This window comes from Phoca vitulina, unplaced genomic scaffold (genome assembly GCF_004348235.1).
Source record: "Phoca vitulina isolate PV1807 unplaced genomic scaffold, GSC_HSeal_1.0 scaffold1, whole genome shotgun sequence".
NCBI classification, from domain to species: domain Eukaryota; kingdom Metazoa; phylum Chordata; class Mammalia; order Carnivora; family Phocidae; genus Phoca; species Phoca vitulina.
Genome location: NW_022589704.1, coordinates 85,324,388 through 85,348,823, shown reverse-complemented (window position 1 = coordinate 85,348,823; position 24,436 = coordinate 85,324,388). Strand labels below are relative to the sequence as shown.

General features: G+C 38.3%; 1 protein-coding gene across 1 annotated transcript in view; it reads left to right on the top strand.

The window, feature by feature from the left end:
• Positions 1–5,860: 5,860 nt before the first annotated feature.
• Positions 5,861–24,436, top strand: part of KYNU (kynureninase) — a 126,830-nt gene continuing 108,254 nt past the window's right edge. Inside the window, exons 1-2 of the mRNA XM_032425404.1 lie at positions 5,861–5,880; positions 22,808–22,848. The gene's annotated coding sequence lies outside the window, so the exon portion shown is untranslated. The remainder of the gene's footprint in view (positions 5,881–22,807; positions 22,849–24,436) is intronic.

Genomic DNA, 24,436 nt, shown 5'->3' with positions numbered 1-24,436 from the left:
TCAAGTGGGTGTCATGTGACCCACGACTTCCAAAGGATGGTCAGGATATAGATGGCCTGAGAGGAAAGAAGCCATCCAAGGAGAACAGAAACAGAAAGCACAGAAAGAGCATGACAGCAGGGCATCTGTGTCTGTGTGGGGAGGGTGTTGCATGTGTAAGAAGAGAAGAGAGGAGGGGTATTTTGCACAGGTAAAAGGTTAGTTTGATTGAAATAGAGAGTTCAGTTGTTAACTAATAGGAGACGATTTTAAAACTGTAGACTTCACTGAAGTTATTGGATACTGTAATTTGGGTTTATTTTCGTATCATATTTGACATCTCAGCACAGTAGCACTTGTCGCACACTGAGAAAAAACTAATTATCTTGAAGTGAGAATTCTGTATAGTCTGTGGCTTTCATGTTTTTTTCCTCCTCTCTTTACCAGAATATGAACCTAATAGAAGATCAGTGTCCAGTCAGACCAAGACACTCTATAGAGAGCAAAATCCTGAGGTGTTTTTAAACTATTGTATAAAGAAAATGTAGAAAATACCTGAAACCATATCTGCCAAGTACATGTTCCTCTAAATATTTATAAACCATGAACTACAACATCCACACATTTTTTTTTTTTAATTAGTAAAGAACAAATGGAAATCATTGGCCAGAGTTTTTCTGATGGTCTGATTGGATGTGTTGCCTTTGCATCTCCTTCTTGACTCAAGATTCTTTTTTTTTTTTTTTAAAGATTTTATTTATTTATTTGAGAGAGAGAGAGAGAATGAGACACAGAGAGCATGAGAGGGAAGAGGGTCAGAGGGAGAAGCAGACCCCCCGCTGAGCAGGGAGCCCGATGCGGGACTCGATCCAGGGACTCCAGGATCATGACCTGAGCCGAAGGCAGTCGCTTAACCAACTGAGCCACCCAGGCGCCCTTGACTCAAGATTTTTATTACACCTCAAATAGTTCTTAACATTTTCTTGTTAATTCCTCCAATTGCTTTTGAAGTTTTAGCTCAGCTTTTCCAACTTGAGTGTTCCTGTGTGTATGATCTTGCTGTTGGGTAGCTGTCTTCTGAAATGAGAGGAAGTGTTTCTTTAAACTTCTCTTGGATGATTTTGTGAATAGATTCAATCTAAACAGAAAAAAATAAAAGCCTATATGCCACTTATCTATGTTGATTTATATATTTATTTTTAATTTTATTTATTTTTTAAAAGATTTTATTATTTATTTATCTGAAACAGTGAGCAAGAGAGAGAGAGAGCACAAGCTGGGAGGAGATGCAGAGGGAGAGGGAAAAACAGAGTCCCTGCTGAGCATGGAGCCCAACATGGGACTGGATTCCAGGACCCTTGGATCATGACCTAAGCTGAAGGCAGATGCTTAACCTACTGAGCCACCCGGGCACCCCATGTTGATTTTTTTTTTAATTTCTTACCTTTGAATTATCCCAATGTTAGAAACTTGGATACTTTAAACTTTGCCTTGCAGTAGATGCTCCAGGCATAGTACTTAATTAGTGTAGGATGGCAGAATATGCCAGAGCAATTAATGCCACTTTGGCATAAGGATTATTTTGAGCTGAAGGCAACTGAGAAGAAGCAGATGCAAGAAAAGTCTACCCCTCCACCAAACAGGTATTTGTCTAAAATCAGGACATAAATTTACAAAGGTGTCCCTCCTCCCCTCTCTACCAGGAAGGACAAAAGTTAATCAGTGGAGACAACTTTAAAGATTTATTTATTTATTTATTTTAAAGAGAGAGAGAAAGCATGAGCAGGAGAGGCAGCGGGAGGCAGGGAGAGAGTCATAAGCAGACCCCATGCAGAGCACAGAGCCTGATGCAGGGTTTTATCTCTTGACCCTGAGATCACAACTCTGAGATCAAGACCCTGAGCCGAAACCAAGAGGTGGACCCTAAACCAACTGTGCCACCCAGATACCCCTAGTGGAGACAAGTTTCGACTCTATCAGCCTGGAGACAGCAACCAAGGAATCTACAGAACAAGCTTTACTAACTAGCCTGATCTATCATTAGTTTCCCATATGTTTCCCTTTCCACAATTGGCTGCCCCTCGAGACTTAAGGTTCTTTTCTTTGGTCTTGTCACTTTTCTAAAAATGTATTATTCCTCACTGGGTGTTATACGCAAACAATGAATCATGGAACACTACATCAAAAACTAATGATGTACTGTATGGTGACTAACATAACATAATAAAATTAAATTAAACTAAAAAGAAATGTATTATTCCTTTGTTAAGATACTACATAAGCCCAATTCTAACTAAATCTTTGAGTTACCCATCTCTGGGTACTCCCAAGTGCCACATGGACTTCTGAACCTTTTTAAAAGACTTCGGTTTCTTTTTCTCTTATTAATCTGTCTTTGGCAAGTCTAATTTATGAGCCCTCAGCAGGAAAACCTAAGATTGGTAGAGGAAGAGATTTTTCCTCCCCTACATCATTTAATTCCCAAATCCTGTGGATCACTCAGCAAATCTTTACGGCTATGTAGTTTCATTCCATGCCTAGACATAATATTCAGTATAAGAACCTTGAGTGCCAGCTATACAATGCTGAGAAAATCCTTTGTGCATCCAGCCTCCCCATATGGTATAGCTCTAAAGATGGATAGCAGCAACAAACCCAGTGAGCCCCTGTGCAGGGACTGAAATGGGAATGACAGATAGCATGACAAATAGAAGAAACAGTCAATTAATCAGTCAACTTTGATGCATGGTGCTCCCACTAGGGTCCATGCCAGGCATTAAAGGAGGGGATGACATAGGCCTTACCTTAAAAGGTCTGACTTGGAGATCAAATATTTATTCCAGTATTTTAAAATATTTATCTCAATATTCCAAAATTCCCATATTTATTAAATTCTTCATTTTTAAGAGCAAATGGTGACATTAAAAAGAGTTAAATATGAATGTTTTGTGGATTCATTAGGACTGACATGTTTAAGGAAAAAGGTTTTTTTGGTAGGACTTCTGTAGCAAGATTCCAAAACAAACATGAAAGGTATTGTATGAAGCAGGAACCAAGGTAGCAGAGAAGCTGAAGACAGACTAAAGGTGGCATATTCTGGAAATAGTGAGGAGATTTCACTTCAGAGAAGCTATCGCCAAGACAGAGCCTGAAGTAACATAAGACCATCTGTTCAGCCATTGGAAATGCCATGATTTACTCAGCATTTGGGCCACAATTCAAGGGACAATGAACAAAACGTGTTGAAAAAAAGTTCAGCAGTTAAAACATCTTTAAAATCAAGTTTCTTATGGATGGTCTGTTGACATTCTGTACATAACAGGTGTCCAAAGAATGCCAGAGAATTATTGTCTGGTCAGAATAAAATATGGCTCTTTAAAAGCTAAATTAAGGCTTTTATCTCCTGAATATGTTCTGACTTTGGAGATTTAGAATGATCAATTTCTATCACTGGTAGAGAGCCATACTCTGAATATTGAGTTTAAGATCTATCATTTGCTTGAGCTATATTATAGTAGTTTAATTTTTAAAACAACACTGCTGAAATCGTTTTCATACAGGAGCTAGATAATAGATTGTAATACAGATTAGAAGAAAATGCAGTACATTTCTTCAGGGTACAAAGCAGGTGCAGTTATGTCTCTGCATGTACATCTGATGCTTATGTATTTTAAATGTAAATTGTTTTCTTTTAAGAGAAAATACTACATTGAATATTGATGCAAAGGTATTATATATTTGTGTTTTATTTTCCTGAGTTGTAATACTCATTTGCTACCTCTAATGAGAGTCCATGAAATATTCCACATGTTTGCAACAAATCTGGCTTTTAAGGAACAGATTTATATAACTATAGCTGGGATTTTTCTGTGTCTATATGCAATTTATTTCTTTGTACTATTTTATGCAGGGTTATTATAATTTTATCTATAGATGTATTTTTTTTTAAAGATTTTATTTATTTATTTGACAGAGAGATAGAGAGCACAAGTAGGCAGAGAAGCAGGCAGAGGGAGAGGGAGAAGCAGACTCCCCACTGAGCAGGGAGCCCGACGTGGGGCTCGATCCCAGGACCCCGGGATCATGACCCAAGCCGAAGGCAGCCGCTTAACCGACTGAGCCACCCAGGCGCCCCTATAGATGTATTTAAGTATGTTTTGAGTAGTACAGGAAAAATCAAAATTTGAAATTGAACAAAGAATTCAAGATGAGTTATCAAGACAAATTATTTTCAAGTAATGAATTTTAGAAGATAAAATACTCCTGCAAAGGCTTCACTATATAGAGCATATATCTGAACAATTTCAAGTTGTGACCTAGTAATCAAGACCCTTCTATAAGACTGCCTACAATTATCATCATTAAGAAAGTGTGGATATTATATACGATAAACACTAAAGAGGCCTTCTTTGAAACTAATGGCCAATATAACTATAACTCAGAAGCATTTACATGAGCAGTTACATGAACAACTTTGTAATAAAGAGGAAGCCCAATTGTATAAGAACAAGTTGACTTCAATCTCAGTTTGAAGTTAAAGCATAAATTGGGACCACAGTGAGCGTCGGTAATTACAGAGATGCGCTGCAGAATGGTATGTGTTCTTTTTCTGAAGCTATTTCTGAAGAAGATAAATGAGGCATGATGATGCACTTTTTCATTGGTTATATTTTCAATACCTCCTTTGTAATGAACCTAAGGTGGCTTGGGAGAAGAAACACCGACACATCTGGAAATGGAGATACCAGAATGGTCTCTCTGTGCAATGATGAGCAAAAAAATAGTTGAATTCATCAGGGTAGTGTAACTATGAAAAACAGAAAGACCATGTATTAGTATTGCTGTAAAAGAGCTCGAAGTCCACAAAAATCAAGTAAAAATGTGATAACTCAAAAGAGAGTCTGAAAATGATGATGACAGAAGGCATGTTTCTACAATTCCGATCGGTATCCTCAACTGCTGCTCCTGAACGAAGCACTACTGAGTAGACTGCTAAGGTCTCAGACTGCTGGGTAGGGAGGCAGTGAAGGTACAATTAAGCATAGTACTATCTAAATTCTAGCTTCTGAACAGCTGCTCCAATACTACTCAAAGCTGGTTTGAAGTGTGCTGGCAATGGGCTTCTTTCTCTCTGTAATGCATCACATTTATTCTCCTAATAAAAGCACAGGCCTAGAGGCCTTTTGAGGCAGGCTCTGTCCTGATAAGCTCACCACATGGGTGAGCCAAACGGAATGGATCTTTTCCACAGATAAGCAGTTCTGAAACACAGAAAACTAGGAAGTGGTTGAAGCAAAACAGTAACTCATGCTGAAGTTTCTCCACATGAAAGCTTGAGGACAGAAAAGCCGAAGCCCCGCTCCCCAAACCCAAGCGCAAACTGGAATCTGAGGAAAAAAAGAGAAGAAAACGTACACAGAAAGTTTACCTTCTCTTAGCCATATAGATGCCTCGGGACCAAGCGTGGAGAGTTCTGGGATGAGAAATCAATACTGACGACCCTGGAGAAGACTCCGTCTGCACCAACCCAAGGGCTGCCGAGAAGGCTGGCACCGGAACCAGTGTCTGGTCCTCGGAGTTCCCTGGCCTTGGGAGAAATGTTGGAATGTTATACCAGTAGACACTTTAATCGACATTTTTGGAGAATAGCAAATTTTTCAGCGAAAGAGACTATGAAGTAGAAAGCGTTTTTGATGGAACTTTAACAGAGGGCAGACACCGCCAGCTCGTACATCACCAAAGCCCGGCTGTGAGCATCGCTGCGCTTCCTGCCACTCGCGTCGCTCAAGTTATCGCGATAGCGTGATCTGAACTATAAAGGCAAATAAAGCGCGGAGGGACGTACGCTCAAGGGAAGTCGGCGCCTAGAGACCGGAAGAGCGGTGAGGAAACTCCAAACAGGTAGGTTCTTTCAGTGAATTTGAATTTGGATTTGAATTTGAATCTAGCTTTGAAATTGAATCTGGAGGAAACCGATGACAACTGTTCCAGAAACAAAAAGGGACCTTGAGATTAATTCTTTAACAATAAGGATTTCAGGTACTAAAATACATAATTCTCAAATTTACAAATTAGAAGAATTGAAGTAAGTGGTGATTGTTAAAATTAGGCTAGTGTCCCATAATCTTAAAATGGTAAAAATGCAAAGAAATTGACAAGGGACTTGTAATGCATATCCGGGAAGTCTGCCATGTGAAATATAGAAGTTAAAGAAAAAGAAAATGAAAGAGGTTGGGGAGAGGCTATAACTACTGAAATGACAGAGAATTACCCACGCTTACGTACATATGTACACACACACACCCGCACACACACACACCCCGGAATGCTTTGGCAGAACTTCTGTATTCTAAAACTTTTTTAAAAAAAATTAACAAGCTTCCCGGTGCCTGGGTGGCTCAGTCTTTAAGCGTGTGCCTTCGGCTCAGGTCATGATCCTGGGGTCCATGGGGCTCCTTGCTCAGCGGGAAGCCTGCTTCTCCCTCTCCCACTCCCCCTGCTTCTCCCTCTCCCACTCCCCCTGCTTGTGTTCATTCTCTCGCTGTGTGTCTCTCTCTCTCAAATAAATAAATAAAATCTTAAAAAAAAAAAAATTAACAAGCTTCCAGACAAAAAGAACAAATTATTTGCAACCACCCATTTGCCCCTTGGTTTCTCAAAGCAACAATCATAGTTCTGGTAGTCCAACTTGTAAGGGGCACTTCTGTCTCCTACAGGAGCCAAACTAACAAGTTTTTTTCACCCAGGTCCAGAGCCTTGTAGGTCTGTAACTTCAGCACTGCTCACTGTTTCTTTCTTTCTTTCTGATTTTTTAAAATTAATTAATTAATTAATTTATTTATTTATGAGAGAGAAGGAGAGAGGGCATAAGCAGCGGGGGAGAGGCAGAGGTTGAGAGAGAGAGAATCTCAAGCAGACGCCATACTCAGGGCAGAGCCTGACTCAGTGCTTGATCTCAGGACTCTGAGATCATGACTAAGCTGAAATCAAGAGTGGGATGCGTAATCGACTGAGCCACCCAGGTGCCCCTCTTTTTTTGTTTTATCTATTTCCTATCCACAGAAATATTTGTCATTTCTTTTGATACCAGCCATGATTATTTTGTTTTTCTCTTTTATTATATTATTATTAATTTGGGGGCCTCTGTTACATGAAAATTTCTCTATCTCTCTTTTACACATACACACACTTTATTTTATTTCCTTTGAAAGATTCCTAATCCCAATTCCATCCCACTATAAGCATCTGTTCTTTTGTTCCTAATTTGCATTCTTCCCAAACCACTATCCATGACTGATTTACACAATTGTGGGTTGTTGAATAATATATAGCCTATTTTGGTGTGTTTTATGCTCATAAACTGCATTATGCAATACATCTCATTATGTAATACATCTCAGGAAAATGTCATGATTCTGGTTTTTACTGAGCGTTTTACTTTTGATATCTATGTTGATGTAGACAAATCTTGTTCTTTCTACTGTTAGATAATATTCCATCACAGGCGTATCGCACATTGTCCTTAATTTCTTTTCCTTGACAGCATTCTTAAATCCTTGCCCTGCAAAGCATGCTGGAGATGGACATCCTCACACCTTTCTTTCTGTCAATGTAGGAGCATTTCTACAAGAAATAGACCTAATTTTCAGCTGGATGGGGAGAAATGTATCTTTACCCCTAGCGATGCTTGGATGTCTGGTTTTTGACTCAGCCAAGGTAAAGGCAATGGAATAGGGTTTGAAACTCCCCTGACAACATGCAAGGTTAGCTTCTTTACTGATAATTTGCCACTGGCCTAACCATTTGGATGAGACTGACTTGACTACTTACCAAGCTACTGAGAACTTTTGGAGGGAGCTCTCCCAAAGATAAAATTCCTCATGCAGATCTTGGCAGCTCAAGTCAGAGAATCAGCCCACTCCCAGGGCACAGAGATTAGGCCCACAGGAGTTCATACTGTGGATATCTCTGAGATCTCTGATGCTTGCCTGCATTCGCTAAATAAAAGCCTCAAGTGGGTATATTTTTTGGGTCTGGTGAGTTAGTTCAAATATCTGAACTGCGAAAAACAATACAGATCTATCCCCAGGAATGGAATTGCTGATTCATAGAGTATATCTCTGTTTAATTTCAATAAATTGCAGAAAGTTCTCTTTATTAGCTTTACTAAACCAAAATATCCAGGACTTTCTACTTTTCCTCATTCCCTCCAACTGTGGACACCATCTGAAAATTTTAATTTCTATCAACATGATTGCTTTGTAAAGGTATGTTAGCATGACTTCAATGTGCACTTCTCTGATTCCTAAAGTGTTTATATATCTCTTTGAAAATGTATGGACTGGGGGCACCTGGGTGATTCAGTCGTTAAGCGTCTGCCTTCAGCTCAGGTCATGATCCCAGAGTCCTGGGATCGAGTCCCACATCGGGCTCCCTGCTCAGCGGGAAGCCTGCTTCTCCCTCTCCCACTCTGCCTGCTTGTGTTCCCTCTCTCGCTGTCTCTCTCTCTGTTGAAAAATAAATAAAATATTTAAAAAAAAAAGAAAATGTATGTACTGTTCAGGTTTTCCTTTTGTGAATTACATATTTTAATCCCTTGCCCATTTTTTTATTGTGCTTTCTATCTTTTTTATTGAGGAATTCCTTAAATATCCTTGATATTAATCTTTATAGTTTGTTTACTTTCCTTTTAGCTGAATCTATTATACCTCTACTTCAATTCCCTCTTTTATAAAGTAGAAACAGTAATAGTACCTATAGCTCCTTTTCTCTTCTCTAAAGATTAAATGAGAAATACATGTAAAACACTAGTACAGCATTTGACATTTGGCAAGAATTCAGTGCATACTAGTTATCTATTAAGCTTTTTCTTTTTTTTTAAGATTTTATTTATTTATTTGAGAGAGAGAATGAGATAGAGAGAGAGAGCATGAGAGGGGGGAGGGTCACAGGGAGAAGCAGACTCCCTGCTGAGCAGGGAGCCCAATGCAGGACTTGATCCTGGGACTCCGGGATCATGACCTGAGCCAAAGGCAGTCGCTTAACCAACTGAGCCACCCACAGGAGCCCCTCTATCAAGCTTCTTCAAATTAAGCTAATACTTTTGTTGTTCTAGATACATATATAAACTTAGATTTGAATTTAATTTTAATCTATACTTAAATTGAATGATTTCTTCTGTATTATATTTAATCCAGGACCAAAGTCTCAAGCTAGGCACAGGAAGTTTAGAATGTGCACTATAGGGACGCCTGGGTGGCTCAGTCGGTTAAGCGTCTGCCTTCGGCTCAGGTCATAATCCCAGGGTCCTGGGATCGAGCCCCACATCGGGCTCCCCGCTCAGCGGGGAGTCTGCTTCTCCCTCTGCCTGCTGCTCTGCCTACTTGTGCTCTCTCTCTATCTCTCTGTCAAATAAATAAATAAAATGTTTAGAATGTACACTATAGTGACAGATGTAGTAGATGCAGCTGGGAAATCAGAAGCCATTACTCTGCACTTGAACTCACATTAGTCTGGCCCTCCAGCCTGTGTGAGAAGCAGACTCTGCCCTTAAGGCTGACCTGCCTTTCTGCAGCAAGCACCTCACCTGCTGATGATGGAAGGGCCCACACTCTCTTCATTTGGGCACAATTTTAACCATTGAATCCATATATTTGTATTTTCAAAACTGCAACACTTTCATCACCATGACTCTTGCCCCTAGTGTGTGATTTATCATCCAGCGTGTCAAAATATTTTGAAAAAGGTATCATGAAATACAAAGTCTAAGTTGTATTTGATTTCTTTGTGAAGAATAATAAACCTAGAAGGGAAAGAATACAATACACGAGAATGTCTTGATAGGAAATAGAATCATTCATAAAGTCATGAGGCAAAATATGTTTTCTAAAATTTGTATTATAGATATTGGCAAACAGAGATAGATATGGAAAACAGTAGGTCAATTGGAATGCTCTTATATGAGCGTGAAGTTTTCTCTTAGTAGAAACTTTTCCTTTTAGTTACTAAACAAATCCTCTAAACATTGAAAATATTTCAGAAGTTCTCAGGAAGTGATCATTAAAGTAAACTGCTAGTGTTTGATAAATTCCCACCCTCGTGTCCTTTCTTGGCTTTTTCAATCAATACCTCTGTTCTTGGCCAGAGTCCTTACCAGCAAGGAGTTCTGGGGAGCATTTTCTACTCACTTATCTAAATCAGATCAGTATAAGATGCATGCTGTCCTAAATTGTGTATGTTCAGCCTAGATTGATAAAAATACTTCATACTGGGGCGCCTGGGTGGCTCAGCCGTTAAGCGTCTGCCTTCGGCTCAGGTCATGATCCCAGGGTCCTGGGATCGAGCCCCGCATCGGGCTCCCTGCTCTGCGGGAAGCCTGCTTCTCCCTCTCCCACTCCCCCTGCTTGTGTTCCCTCTCTCGCTGTGTCTCTCTCTGTCAAATAAATAAATAAAATCTTAAAAAAAAAAAATACTTCATCCTTTCAAATTAGTTCCTAGAGTACTCTGTTAAGTGGATGAAAGATCACATATAGGCACAGAGGAAAACAGTACAATGTGAATTCCATTAGCAGAGACAGCCACAGGCAAGGGAGAAAGGGTGTGGCTTCATGTGTGTATAGACTCTCCTCTGGAACCTTCTTTGACTTTCCTAAGCAAAATCATCATTACCTCTTCCTAATTCCACAGGATGTACTTTCAGAATACTTTGAATAATTTAATTATAATCATGTTCTCTGGAAATCTAATAGATCACTTGTAAATATGAAATAACTACTTTTCTTGAAAGCTTTCAGACCAGCTATTTACTTTAATGACATTAATCAGTAAATTTCAATTAATCAAGTAAATTACAAAGTATTATAGACTTAGGGATTGTGCATATGTTCAAGCTTTCCAAACTGAGCTGACCGTCTTAATGTAATTCAGTGAGCAATATAGGTGTACTTTTATGGCATTTGGATTATTAAGAAGCTCTTACTAGATAACACACTGTTCTGTAAACCATATGCTGGTATGTTCAAGTCTCATAAATGTAATAGGGAGTATTCCTTTTATTGTATTATGCTGTAATTATATCATAATCAAGATGTAGAATGCAAGAAGCAGTAGTAATAGATGCACTAGTTATATCTCATAAGTCATGAGTGAAGAGAGATATTTTTATAAGTAACAAAAGGAAAGGCTGTGAGACAGGAAGAGAAGAGGTAAAGGAGAATGAGGATAGAGATTAAACTGAGATTAGCACTGTAAAAGAAATGCTAGGAACAAGAGCAGTCAATGTAGAGGCTGTCAGCAGAGAAGGCAGTTTGGATTTTCCTAATTGGCAAATCATTAGAGCTTTGCCCAAGACGAGGCTCAGTAATTGAGTAGAAGTGGAAATGAGACTTAAGGATAGCTTGCAGTTAATGAGACACATTAATGGCATTACTAGGGGACCTGGGTGGCTCAGTCGGTTAAGCGTTGGACTCTTGATGTTGGCTCAGGTCATGATCTCAGGGTCATGGGAATCAAGCCTCATGTAGGACTCTGTGCTAGGTGTGGAGCCTGCGTAGGATTCTCTCTCTCTCCCTCTCCTTCTGCCCCTCCCTCCCCCATGCACGTGTGTGCACACACTTCTCTCTTTCTCTCATAAAAAAAAAGGCATTACTACTCTGCTCTTCTCTTTGAAGTCAAGAGAACACTTCTTAGAAAATGGAGAAGAAAACTCTCTCTTTAATAAAACAGGTAATAGCTATAATTCCAAATCAGAAATTATGAAGAATAGCTGTTGAATACAGTAACATTTCATATCTAAGGAGTCTGGGTGCAGTGAGTACACTCATATCTCATGTAAGCCCTAGATGGAGTTCTCCCAAGGCGGGTGTCATAGTTCTTTGGGATGCAATAAAGAATGTCTTATCCAGAGCAGTAATTCTGGACAACCTGATAGACTGAGGAGCAATCTCTAAACTCCATTCCACTCTAAGTATTAGAAAGAAACATAAGAGGAAGAGGGAGTACATAGATCAGTATTGTCATAAGAAGTCACAGTCAGTGTGGAGGAAAGTGCAACAATTGGGTTTACACACAATAAGATCTAGCTAAATCATCTCAGAACACAAAAACCTTTGTCTACTGGACCTACATTCTAAGCCATGCTGATTTATTGCTTCAGCAACAACTAAAAGGTTTGGACCACCCTGAGTAGATAAATTCTCTAGACCTCCTGGGTACCTGTTATGCTTCTGAGCTACAGAAGACTTTAATTTTCTGGGAACATAATCATTCAGTTAAATAAAATATCACGGGAAGCATTATAAAACAGACAAAATCTGACTGGAGTGTAAATGAAGGCCACAGAATTTAAGAGGAAAACTTGAGGCAATTTTTGGGAAAGTATATCAAGAAAGAAAAGAACATTTCAAACAGAAGAAAGTAACTATATAAGGGAAAACACAGAGGTGGATGAGAGAGTTGGGGCAGTCAAATTTTCGTAGTAAGTTTAGCATGGCTAGACTCTAACACACATGGGGAAAAAGGGCCAAAATAAGAATCCCAAGTAGACACAGGCCAAATCATAAAGAGCCCTTTGTAAGTCATGACAGGCAGTGATGGTGGAAATGGGATGGAAGGAATGAATAGATAGTAGTTGGTCAAAGTGAGGGCTTCATGCTTTCTGTAAAGCACCAATAGGATGATGATTCTGTGATTTTCATAGTCACACAGATAAAAGGAAATTAGGAAACAATTTCTCCTTCATATTTCTTCCTGCTGATGATTTTTGTTCTGTATTAGTGTCTTTTTATTTGAATTTTAGGGTCTCCTACTTAGCTACCTATGGTGTTAGTAAAACATTAACTTGCTATTGCATTCATCCTGTGTTAGGGCAGTGAGTCCAAAAGTTCATTCTTGCAACCACAGTAAAGATACAGGGGTCTTATAGGGGGTGAATTAGTAATTAGTAATAATTACAAGGAATTATCTTTGTTCTGTGTCAGATAATTGAAAGTTAGAAGTCAGACAATATATAAACTGTCCTATTGGAAGTAGGTCCTGTGTAAACTGGATAAGAGATGTAGCTACTCTACAAACTACTCCCTGACTGGCTTGGATCCCCCAACAAACACCTAGACCATAAAGCCGTCTTGTCATGTAGAAGAGCTTGGGGGTGCTCTGATCAACATAGGGAAGGCTATGAAGATCTGACTTTTTCAAAAGTTTTTTGAAGTCTTCTTAAAATGAAGGATCATGAGGCTGAATATTTTAAACAAATGTTCGAGAGAATACAATATTGAGTCAACAGGTAATGGAGTAAGTGGATTATAGAACAGCAGTTAAGAGCCAGCCAAAGTGAGAGAGGAGGAATTTGTATGGGAGCAAGAATTACAATTATGTATCTATCTATCTATCTGTTTATCCATTACCATTTAACCAGTGTTGAGGAATTTATAGTACGTGTTAAAATGCAATAGGCCACACATAGACTGAAAAATAAATAAATTGATTGATGCAGTGGATAAATTATTGTACAATAAATACAGAAGGAAGTTAGAATCCAATGATGCAAACCAAAGGTCCCACAAGGACAGTAGAGGTAGAGCAAAAAGTTGATTTTATTCTCCCTAGTACCCAAAGCAAAGAGTAGCACCATTCTGCATAGTTTTTCAAAAACTTAGACCTGAATATTCTTCTATGATTTCTCAAAGCAGAATCACATTTGATTTGAAGTAGAATATATATAAAGTAAAATTCATGCTTCTCCTTTTTTTTTTTTTTAAGATTTTATTTATTTATTTGAGAGAGAATGAGAGACAGAGAGCATGAGAGGGAGGAGGGTCAGAGGGAGAAGCAGACTCCCCGCTGAGCAGAGAGCCCGATGCGGGACTCGATCCTGGGACTCCAGGATCATGACCTGAGCCGAAGGCAGTCGCTTAACCAACTGAGCCCCCCAGGCGCCCTTCTCCTTTTTTTTACTTCCTCCTCTCCCAATTCACACTAAAGCAGGAAGTCAAATTGGAGTTCTATAAGAGTTCATTAAGAGCCAAAAGCAGCGGGGTTCAAGTGTACAACCTGAGATAAAATCTAAACATCCTGAAAAGCCACCGAGATGCCAACCCATTTACCACCTTCTTTTAAATGTCAATGATACCTGAGGAGATTCATCCTCCGAATGCCTTCTCTTGCTCCAAGAGTATGTGTGTGTGTGTGGTGGGGTAAGAAGGATATACTGAATCATCTCTTCCTGAGTTCTTACTTCTACAAGTTGATTTCATTTTATAGACTATCTCACTCTGCTCGAGACTGTCTCTTTACCCTATCAAATCATACTGTGCTAAACACCAACTCTAGTATTTTATTTCCACCAAGTGTAACATGGACACAAGAATTTTGGCTGGCATTTAGGTAGAAAAATATTTACAATGCAGGACAGTAACAGACACAATCACCAGGCTTCTTTGTCCCTTGCATCATTTTTTCTATGTGCCCATCACTTTCCACCTGCAAGAATCTTAACGTAGCTTCCATTTTAAAAACGGTGAACAAATTTTGCTTTCTGTCTGTCCCATCCCAGCTTAGCTATACTAACTTTACGGAATGAGCTGTTTGAGTGTAAATTTGCAGTGTTGTTTGACCTTTTTTTTTTTTCCTCTGTGCTCAAAGTATTGAGAGGGCAAAAATTTTCCTTAATCTCTTAAAGATGTCAAATCATTTTCTGGTCACTAGTTCCACTTTCCTTGCCTCATCCAGAGGGAAATGGTAGGGTCCAGTTGAAACACTTCAGGTGTTTGTCCTTTGAAAAACTGGGTAGATCACTTCATATTTAAGGAATAAGGTAAGCATTCTCTTGTGTTGAAGATACATATACTTCTATACATAAACATACACACATATTTATTATATATACATATGTATGTATGTAAATATATTTATGTACATCTATTTGTATATTTAGATATTAAAATAGTATTTTCAATTATTAAATTAAAATTAAATATTAAAATGTTAAAAATAGTATTTTAAGCATTAAAAATTAAAATTAAATCAGTAAGAATTGAGCAAATCCTAAAATTTAAAACAAACCAAAACAATAAATTGAACTGTGTATTATAGATATAATAAAACCACCCTGAATGGGGAAAAGCCAGAACTAATCTAAATAACTTTTTCAGTATTATGTGCCTGGAGGCATTGATACCTGGTAGCAATAAGCTTATCTAGAGACCAGATTTGGTTTCTTAATTGTCCTCTCTAAAAAGAACCAAAGCCCCTTAGAGGAATGGGTGATTGCAAGGCTGATGCTGGAAAAATCCAAGATTAGCCTGGAACATCTTGTGCTAGAAAGTAAGCAAGTGCTCAAAAACAAAATGATGGTGACATGTCAAAAGGACATCAGAACCAGGTTGAAGGAGCTCCCACTGGCTAATGTGGGACAGTTTGGGCACCAAAATTATCATCCCCAATGATGGAAAAAACTGGCCTCGTGTTCTTCCTAATGAGATTCCGTGAGAAAGTCTTAATGTCACTAATGAAGCATTCTTGCCAAAAATTCAGAACCTAGGTCAAATCATGTGGAAACAGCAGATAATCTTAAATTGAGGAATATTCTATAGCATAACTATTCTCTGCACTTCAAAAGTAATAGTGTTTTATATGACAAAGACAACATGCACATGGAAAGATGCTCAATATCACTAATCATTAGACAAATGCACATAAAAATGGAGGTTCCTCAAGAAATTAGGAATAGAGCTACCATATGATCCAACAATTGCATTTCTGGGTATATATCCAAAAGAATTGAAAGCAGAGTCTTGAAGAGATATTATTTGCACACCACATTTATAATAGCATATTCACAATAGTCAAAAAGTGGAAACAACCCAATATCCATCAGTAGATGAATGGATAAACAAAATATGATGTCGACATACAATAGAATATTACCCAGCCATACAAAAAAAGGAAATCCTGTCACATGTTACAACATAGATGAACCTTGAGGACATTATGCTACGTAAAATAAGCCAGTCAAAAAAAAGAATACTATATGATTCCTCTATATGAGGTATGTAAAATAGTCAAATTCATAAGAGAAAGTAGAACGGTGATGGTCAGGTGTTTGGGGAAGTCGGAAAGGGGTGTTGTTAAATTAGTATATAGTTTAAAGATTATAAGATGAAAAAGTTTTAGAGAATGGTTCAACAACAATATGAATATACTTAACATTACTGAACTGTACACTTACAATAGGTTAAGATAATAAATTTTATGTTATGTGTTTTTATCCCACACAAACACAAAAAATGAAAAAAAGATACAAGGACAGGCAAAAACTGAGAGACAAGGCAGTTAAATTCACTGCATAATCTTGGATTTGATGCTACACTTCAAGAGACAGTTATAAGAGACATTATTATGCCCAACTGGAAAAAAAATTGGATAAGGTTATTTATTAGATAATAATATTAATGTTGAATTTCCAGATATTGATAACTATAGTGAGGTTATGTAAATGAATATCCTTGTTCTTTGGAAGTCACATTTAGGAAGTTTTAGGGATAAAGGGATATGATATTTCAATTTAGTCTTAAATGGTTCAAGAAAAGACACACACATATGAGTATTGGGAGTGTGTGGGTATGTTTATGAGAGAGAAAAACAAATGTGTCACAATGTGAAATTGGTGAAACTTGGTAAAGGATATACAAAATTCTTTGTAGTATTTTGCAACTTATCTATAGGAATGAAATTATTTCAAAATAAAAATTAAAAATATTAAATCAATAAAATATGGTAAATTGATAAATCTTCAATCTAGCTACATACAATATCAAATAACCCACTAGCAAGCCTGTATATATGGGTGTGAAAACTCTTTGTACCTAGCTCTGATTCTTATAATCTGCTTACTTAAATACAGAGAAAAAATGAATTTGTTAATTGCAGTTCTTCATGTAAACAATCAGACATTTGGGCAAATTGACATGCAAACACATATTAAGAGAGAACTATTAAAATTCCCTTGCTGGGACACATGTAGATTGCCTTAAATACCTCTGTGAATTTAACAATGAAGGAGAAATTCTGATGTAGGAAAAAGTGATTGGGTTACAAGAATTTTAGTTTCTAAATGAATTTTAATCACCAACTGGCAAAATGGCATTTGTTTATAATAAGCTCTTATATTTTTCTCATAAAAACTGAAAATACTATGTATAGGGGTTGGGAAAGTCCCTGCCCCTTACTGGGAAATTTTTCTAATAGAATATATACCTCACAGAAAGGAAAAAAAATAGAGTATTTGAATATAGCCTAGTGATTAATTGGCATATTAATTTGTTTTGCTTTCCTTGCTACAGAAGTTAGGCAGGGGATGAGGGGAGGGAGAAGTGAGAAGGAGAGGGAGGGGGAGATAGAGGGAAGGCAAGGGGAGAGGGAATGGGGAGAGAGGAGTGATGAAGGATAGTTGGAAGAGGGGTGCCTGGGTGGCTCAGTTGTTAAGCGTCTGCCTTTGGCTCAGGTCATGATCCCAGGGCTCTGGGATGGAGCCTGGCATTGGGTTCCCTGTTTGGGGAGGAGGGAGAGGGGGCAGGCGGGAAGCCGCTTCTCCCTCTCCCCCTGCTTGTGTTCCCTCTCTCTGTCAAATAAATAAAATCTTAAAAAAAAGGATAGTTGGAAGAAAGGCAGTCAGGGACACCTCCCTACCCCTCCACCCCCGCCCAAGAGGAAACCACCCTTAAAAGGATTTTACACCACCCTGGAAGGACCCTCCATCCTTTCCCAGGTGACAAAAACCTGATCAGATGACCTGGCCTTGGATGGAGGGCTAATCAGATTAAAACAGCCTGCCAACAAGCCCTCAAATAAATAAATAAAATCTTAAAACAGCCTGCCAACAAGCCCATAAAAACCCTAGATCTAAACTACCAAATTGTCAATGCTCTCGGGTCCTCTCCCTGTTTGGGAGCTTTGTACAGTCACTCAATAAACTTTGCTTTGCTGCCCACCACCCTGTCTGGTCTACCTGTTCATTCTTTGAAGTGGTACGACCAAGAACCACCAAAGGAAAAGAAATCCTGTAACAGGAGGGAAAGGGGGAGGGAATGAGAAGGGGGAGGGAAGGTAAATGAAGGCAAAAGGAAGGGGGAGAGGAGAGGTAAAGGCAGGGAAGGGAGGAATAGGGGAGAAAGGAAGGGGAAAGAGCAGAGGAAAATTTTAAGTGTGTGTTCTGTTCTTTATATTTTTCTCTACCCATATAAATAAGATTCTGCCTTCTTTGGCTTCAGAATAAAAATTGCTTGGTGAGAACATCCTGACGTGGCTTTTAAAAAAGATTGTTACTTTATATTGGTTACCCCCAAGAGGAAGGGGAAAGAGTGTTTGGGTGGGCAGGGCAGTGGGGTAGGGAAAAGGAGAGAGGCAGAAGAGATAAGAGAGAAGGAAGCTAATAGATTCATTTTAGGGTATTCTGTTGTGCTTAAAACATCCAGGAAAGGAGAGTCCCAATAAGGACTCAAATTAAATCTCCCTCTACAGAAGTGATGATTGAAGTCCTAAAACATTGTTATTTAATTTACAAAATAGAGTATTAGAAAGTTTCTGCATACTGTAGGGAAGGAAAAAAAAAATTCCTCTATCCTTCTGAGTTCATAGGTGGGACCCCTATAATAAAGGACAGCTTAACAAGAGAAAAACAAGTTTATGAATGTGAATACCTCATGTATACATGGGAGGTAGCCAGGGAAAAATGAGTAACTCCCATAGGTGGCTTAGATTCAGACTTAAATACCATCTTAAACGGAAAAGGGGAAGAGAGATTTAGGCCTCTTAAAGGGGAGTAAATGACTATTAGGAAGGATGAATGGGCCCTTAGAAGTATAGGTAAGAGATATGATAGTTAGTGACAAAGTTGGTCTGGGTGTGGTATTGACTTCTAGTCCCCTTCCTGTGACAAGAGTCAATCTCCTGTCGTTGAGGAAACTCCCAGGGAGGGGATTGATAACTGAATTCCTTTTGAAGGATCTGTCTTCAGGCAGATAGGGGAGTTCAGAGAGATCCTCTCCCTGACCTTGCTGTTTAAATTCCTACAGCTCAAGATAATCGATATACCACAGCGACATATGTTGTGGTGGCAAGTTCTGAATTCCTGCAGTCATATTTTGGAAGGGCGCATTCTGCTATCCTTCAACGCCCAAATTTGTGAATGCAGCTTTTTATCAGTTCTTCCCCAACTTGCTCCCTGAGGTTGAGGTTTTCTTTCACTTCTCAGAACACTTTAATATAAGACCTGGATTGGCCACCGAGCAGCTCTGTGTTCAGTCTCATCACCCATTTCTACTCATGGATCATTTAGCATTAGAGTGTTATAGTTGGATGTGTAGCCTAAGATTCTTACAGAAACAATTTGCTGCACTGAATTTAATTTGGTAAATAATAACAGCAAACACCCATTGAAGTCTACTATTTGCCTGGCACTGATTTAGCCATGGTAAATAAGTCCTGAAAAATAAGGAAAATTTAAGGATTACCTCTGAAGCGGGAGAGCAAGCTTCTTGTCTCACAGAGTCCAAGAATGAATCTCGAGGACAAAGAAGAGTGAGTAAAGCGATAGAAGTTTATTAAGCAAGGATACAGACAGAAAGCTCTCAGGAGTGAGAGGGGTCCCTACAAAGTTGCCAATGTGGGCCTCCACTGACAGTCTTTCATTTAGAACTGACCAGGGAGCTTGTGGCCTTATCATTCTTGTAATGTCTTGGCTGGAGTAAGGACTGGTGATTACATCTTTAATGGCTTACTTCTTTTTTAGGGTCTGATTATTCTTTGTTGGGTGCAGGTGATTATCATAAAAAAGACACTCCCCCCACATGCCTTAGGGTAGGGTGGTCTGGTTTGTTCCCTCTGGTTTCCTTACATTTCCATATTTTTGGGATTTTTGTGACCCTGATCATGGAGCCCCCTATCTACTTCTCCCTACCTAGCCCCACCTGTTCTTTACTCACCCCTAGGAAGAAAAGAACTTCCCATGTATCCCTAATCATCAATTTTGATGGAAGAAACGGAATCATTTTTTTTTAAAGTAACTAATTTAACAGATATTTATTTAGCTCCATTTTATGGACAAGGTGCTAAGGAGGGTAAAATCAAAGTCTCTACCTTTTAGATATTTATCATGTTGTAGGCAAGATGATATATATGGAAATTTATAGACAACCAAATTAATACAACAGTTTATCCTAACAACAACATTATTTCTTCTTTTTCTTTCCAAAAAAAGAAGAAATGGAAGCTCAATCTATTCTCTTTTCCCTCCACAGCTGGCCCTTCAGTGGACCTTGTTTTTATCACTCCCTCCATGGCTTGGTATTTCACAATTCCTTTTTATTTTTTGGGTAGGATATCCCTGGCATTTAGCTTTGTGCCTGATGCAAAGAATATGCTTAATAATATTTTTCTTTTTTACTGAATGAAGTGTTAAAAACAAGATAATAGACCCATAATGTAGTCCCTTATGCTAAGCCAAATGGAGACTTATTATATTAACTATGGTTTTGCCCCCCCCATGGAATCTTAAACCACTCCATCAGGAATTATCTGATCAGCAGTAATAAGGTAATCCACCTGAAAACCCATGCCATGCCCTAAGGGAAAGTGACCCTCTCATAACTAATCTGCTTTTTAAATCTAGTATAACATCTTTGTTCCAACATCCTTCTTCCTGTGAGTCTTTCATTTTGTACAGCTCCTAGGAACTCCTTTCTCTCTGCTAGGTTGGGTGCTGCCCGATTCATGAACTGTTGCGTAAAGCCAGTAAGATCTTAAAATTTACTTAGTTGAATTTTGCTTTTTAGCAGAAGGAAACAAATTAAAAGAGATTTACAAAACATAAGTAATAGGAATATAGCTTAGAGCTCTAAGTTCTTTAACAGTGGTGTTAAAAAGGCAAAATTCAACAGAGTAAATTTGAAGATCTGATTAGATTTATTAACGGATTCATGAATTGGGCAGCATGTCATCTAGCAAGTAGAGGGGAGTTTTAGGGGTTATACAAAATGGAGTTTTTATTGGAAGGAGGATGGGGCCAGAAAGTTACTAGCAAAAGAAAAGAAAGGATTGTTTCAGGCAAGACCACTTTCCCCTGTGGGGAAGGGCAGGGGATCTTATCACAGGGCAGATTAGTATTTTGTTGGAATGGTTTCTAACACTACTATCAGAAGATTTTAGAAATACCAATGTGCAAATAAGACCTTGATAGGTCAATCTGTAGTTCTATTTCTATCTCTGTATCCACAGTCAGTAGTTAAAGGAGTGTGATTCTTCACCAAAAATGACACATACTCCAGGCCAGGCTCACTTCCTGGATATTGGAATCAGTCAGATCTTCCAAAGTTCTTACAGCCCAAGAAATAAATAAAACAGAAAAAAAAAAAAAAATGAGCAAATTTTGAGACACCCAGACCGGATTCAAAGTTTTACTCTCAACTTAATAAGGATACAGTACTCACTTTGTAGGATTATTGTAAAAGTAGGATTGATGAAATGAAATATATTTCCTTTTCTTTGTTCAGTTACTTGCATTAAATTAATTTCATGTGTCTTATACCCCTCTTTTGGAGACTGGAGGGTAATAATTTTTGTCTGATTAATTTTGGGGGAAAAAAAGAATGTGTCACTTACTGACTTATGTGTCTTGGTATTCTAACTTTCTACATGCATTGCTTTATATTTTAGTAATTTTGTGAGAAAGGCAATTTTAGGTCCATTTGATAGATGGGATACTGAGCTTCAAAGGAGGTTAGGTGAATTGTCCTGAGTTATACAGTGAACACATGATAGAGATGATTAAATCAAATAATGCTTTACCTGGTATGTTTTGGATGCTCAAAAAGGCATAGGCATGCATACAAAATAGATTCAATTATTCAGGCCCAGACTCTATCTTTATTATTTTTTCATTTTTAAAAATTTTAATCTCAGTATAGTTAACATACAGTGTTATCTTAGTTTCAGGTGTATAATATAGTGATTCAACAATTCTATGCATTATTCAGTGCTCATCATGGTAACTGTACTCTTAATCCCCTTCACCTATTCCACCCATGACCTTCCCCACCTCCCCTCTGCTAACCATCAGTTTGTTCTCTACAGTTAAGAGTGTTTTGGGGGCACCTGGGTGGCTCAGTCATTAAGCGTCCAACTCTTGAACTCCGCTCAGGTCTTGATCTCAGGGTTGAGAGTTCAAGCCCTGTGCTGAGCTCCATACTGGGTGTGGGGTCTCCTTTAAAAAAAAAAAAATAGTGTTTTTGGTTTGTCTCCTTTTTTTCTTCCTTTTTCCTTTTTTTCATTTTTAGAGATAGAGAGTGTGCATTCGATGGGGTGGGGGGCAGGTTGGGGGGTCAGAAGCAGAGGGAGAGAGAATCTTAAGATGGCTCTCTGCCCAATGCAGAGCCCAACACAAGAGCCAAAATCAAGAGTCAGACACTTAACTGACGGAACCACCCAGGGGTCCTTATTTGTTTTGTTTCTTAGATTGCACATATGAGTGAGATCATATGGTATCTGTCTTTCTCTGACTGGTTATTTTACTTCGCTGCTTAGGGGACAGCGCACTAAAGGAGCCCAACCTGTTTGAAATAGAGAATAAGAGCAGCATTTTGCTTAGATGTTTGTCAGTGACTGGAGATTCACTATCAGTTTAGAAAGAGGGGAGGAACTAAAGTTAGCTCACAAATTCCCCACCGGGTGGAGTCTGAGCAGAAGTGCTCTGCATTTCTCACCCTGAGTTCTGACCTGTAAGTTTTCAAGGAAATCTTGAGAGATTTTTCCTTTCTTTCTTTTTTTGTTTTAATAGGAGACTGGGAGCTGTGGACCCCATCGTCGGAATCCTAGCTGGTAAGCACAGAGACGCTGATAATACACTCTGTACACAAATACATAGTTAGTGATTTTTCCAAAGGAAAATTCTCTCTGTTAGAATCCTTGTTAAAATGCTTTAGAGGTTTCTTTTGCCAATTTCTTCTCTTTTTATTTCTCCAAATTATCTTCATAGAAATGGCACAATCCTCTAATGTGCAAGTGCTCACACTTTAAAACGTTGGGTTAAATAGAGATCTTTACCAATGTATTGCTGTCAATAGTACTATGCAATTCATTTAGTGAAAGATGATTACATTTGACTAATTGAAGTTAATTTTGTAGTTACTTGAGTTTAAATGGTATGATTAGATAAAAATTCAGATCTTTAAATAAGTATTAGGTCCTATGTTTTCTGGTAATTCTAGTTGTCTTATGGTGCTATTAGTCATATTCAATATTTATTTGGAGAAGTGAAAATGTCTATTTCATGAGCCGGGTTGCTTCCCCTTTCATTTTATGAAATATTTGCCTAAGAATGGAGAGTTAATACACTTTTATTTCATAGCTAAAAAAAGTTTTTTCTTTTCTGCTTTTATTTTGAGGAGGGTGGGGTGTTTTTTAGGTAGAAACATTAGAGCAAATGTGTTGATCTTATTAATGTGATGCTCAGCATGTAATTCATATAATCCTTGACATGAAATATACAGTTGCGACAGTGAACAATGACACATTTAAAGAATACTGCTCTGTGCACATGTATTAAATAACATTTTCTTCCTCACTGAAAAGCTCTGTACTTTATAATTTGCTTTGCCAGGTTCTAAACTTTGAACTCGTGTGTAATTTGCTTATTGCAGGCATGAAACCTGAAACTGTGTAAAGATTAACCACTGAGTAGTCATAGTCATTTATTTAACTATTTAACCTTAGACACATAGGTGACTAGAAGATCCTGAATTCCATGATTCCATGAAAACAATCAATTTTTTATAAAAGTTTTAGCTTTAAAGTTATAGCTGCCTAATAAAATTGACAGAACACAATTTACAAAATTTCAAAAGCTAAATTGAGGGTAAAATGGCACTTTCCATCACAAGGTATTACTATTAAAAGATATTATGAGCATATCTTTTATCTCTTTATAAAGGAATTTACCTAATAAATTTCATTTGATCCTAACCATGAACCTCTGAAGAAAGTAAAACTTAAATTATTAGTTTTATATAACATTGCAGCACAGAAAAGTTAGGTGGCTTTCCTAAGAACAAGTGTGTATGTATACATGCCTTCTTTTTTTAAAGATTTTACTTATGTATTTGACAGAGAGAAACACAGCAAGAGAGGGAACACAAGCAGGGGGAGTGTGAGAGGGAGAAGCAGGCTTCCCGCCGAGCAGGGAGCCCAATGCGGGGCTCAATCCCAGGACCCTGGGATCATGACCTGAGCCGAAGGTAGACGCTTAACGACTGAGCCACCCAGGCGCCCTGTATACATGCCTTCTTAAGACTATCAAAATTAAATGTGTGAAATGTAAAATTTGGATTTTTTTAACTTGGGTTGATTTTTTTTTTTTATTTCAAAGTAAGAGCATGTCAATCTACTTGCAAATGGTAAACCTACAGGA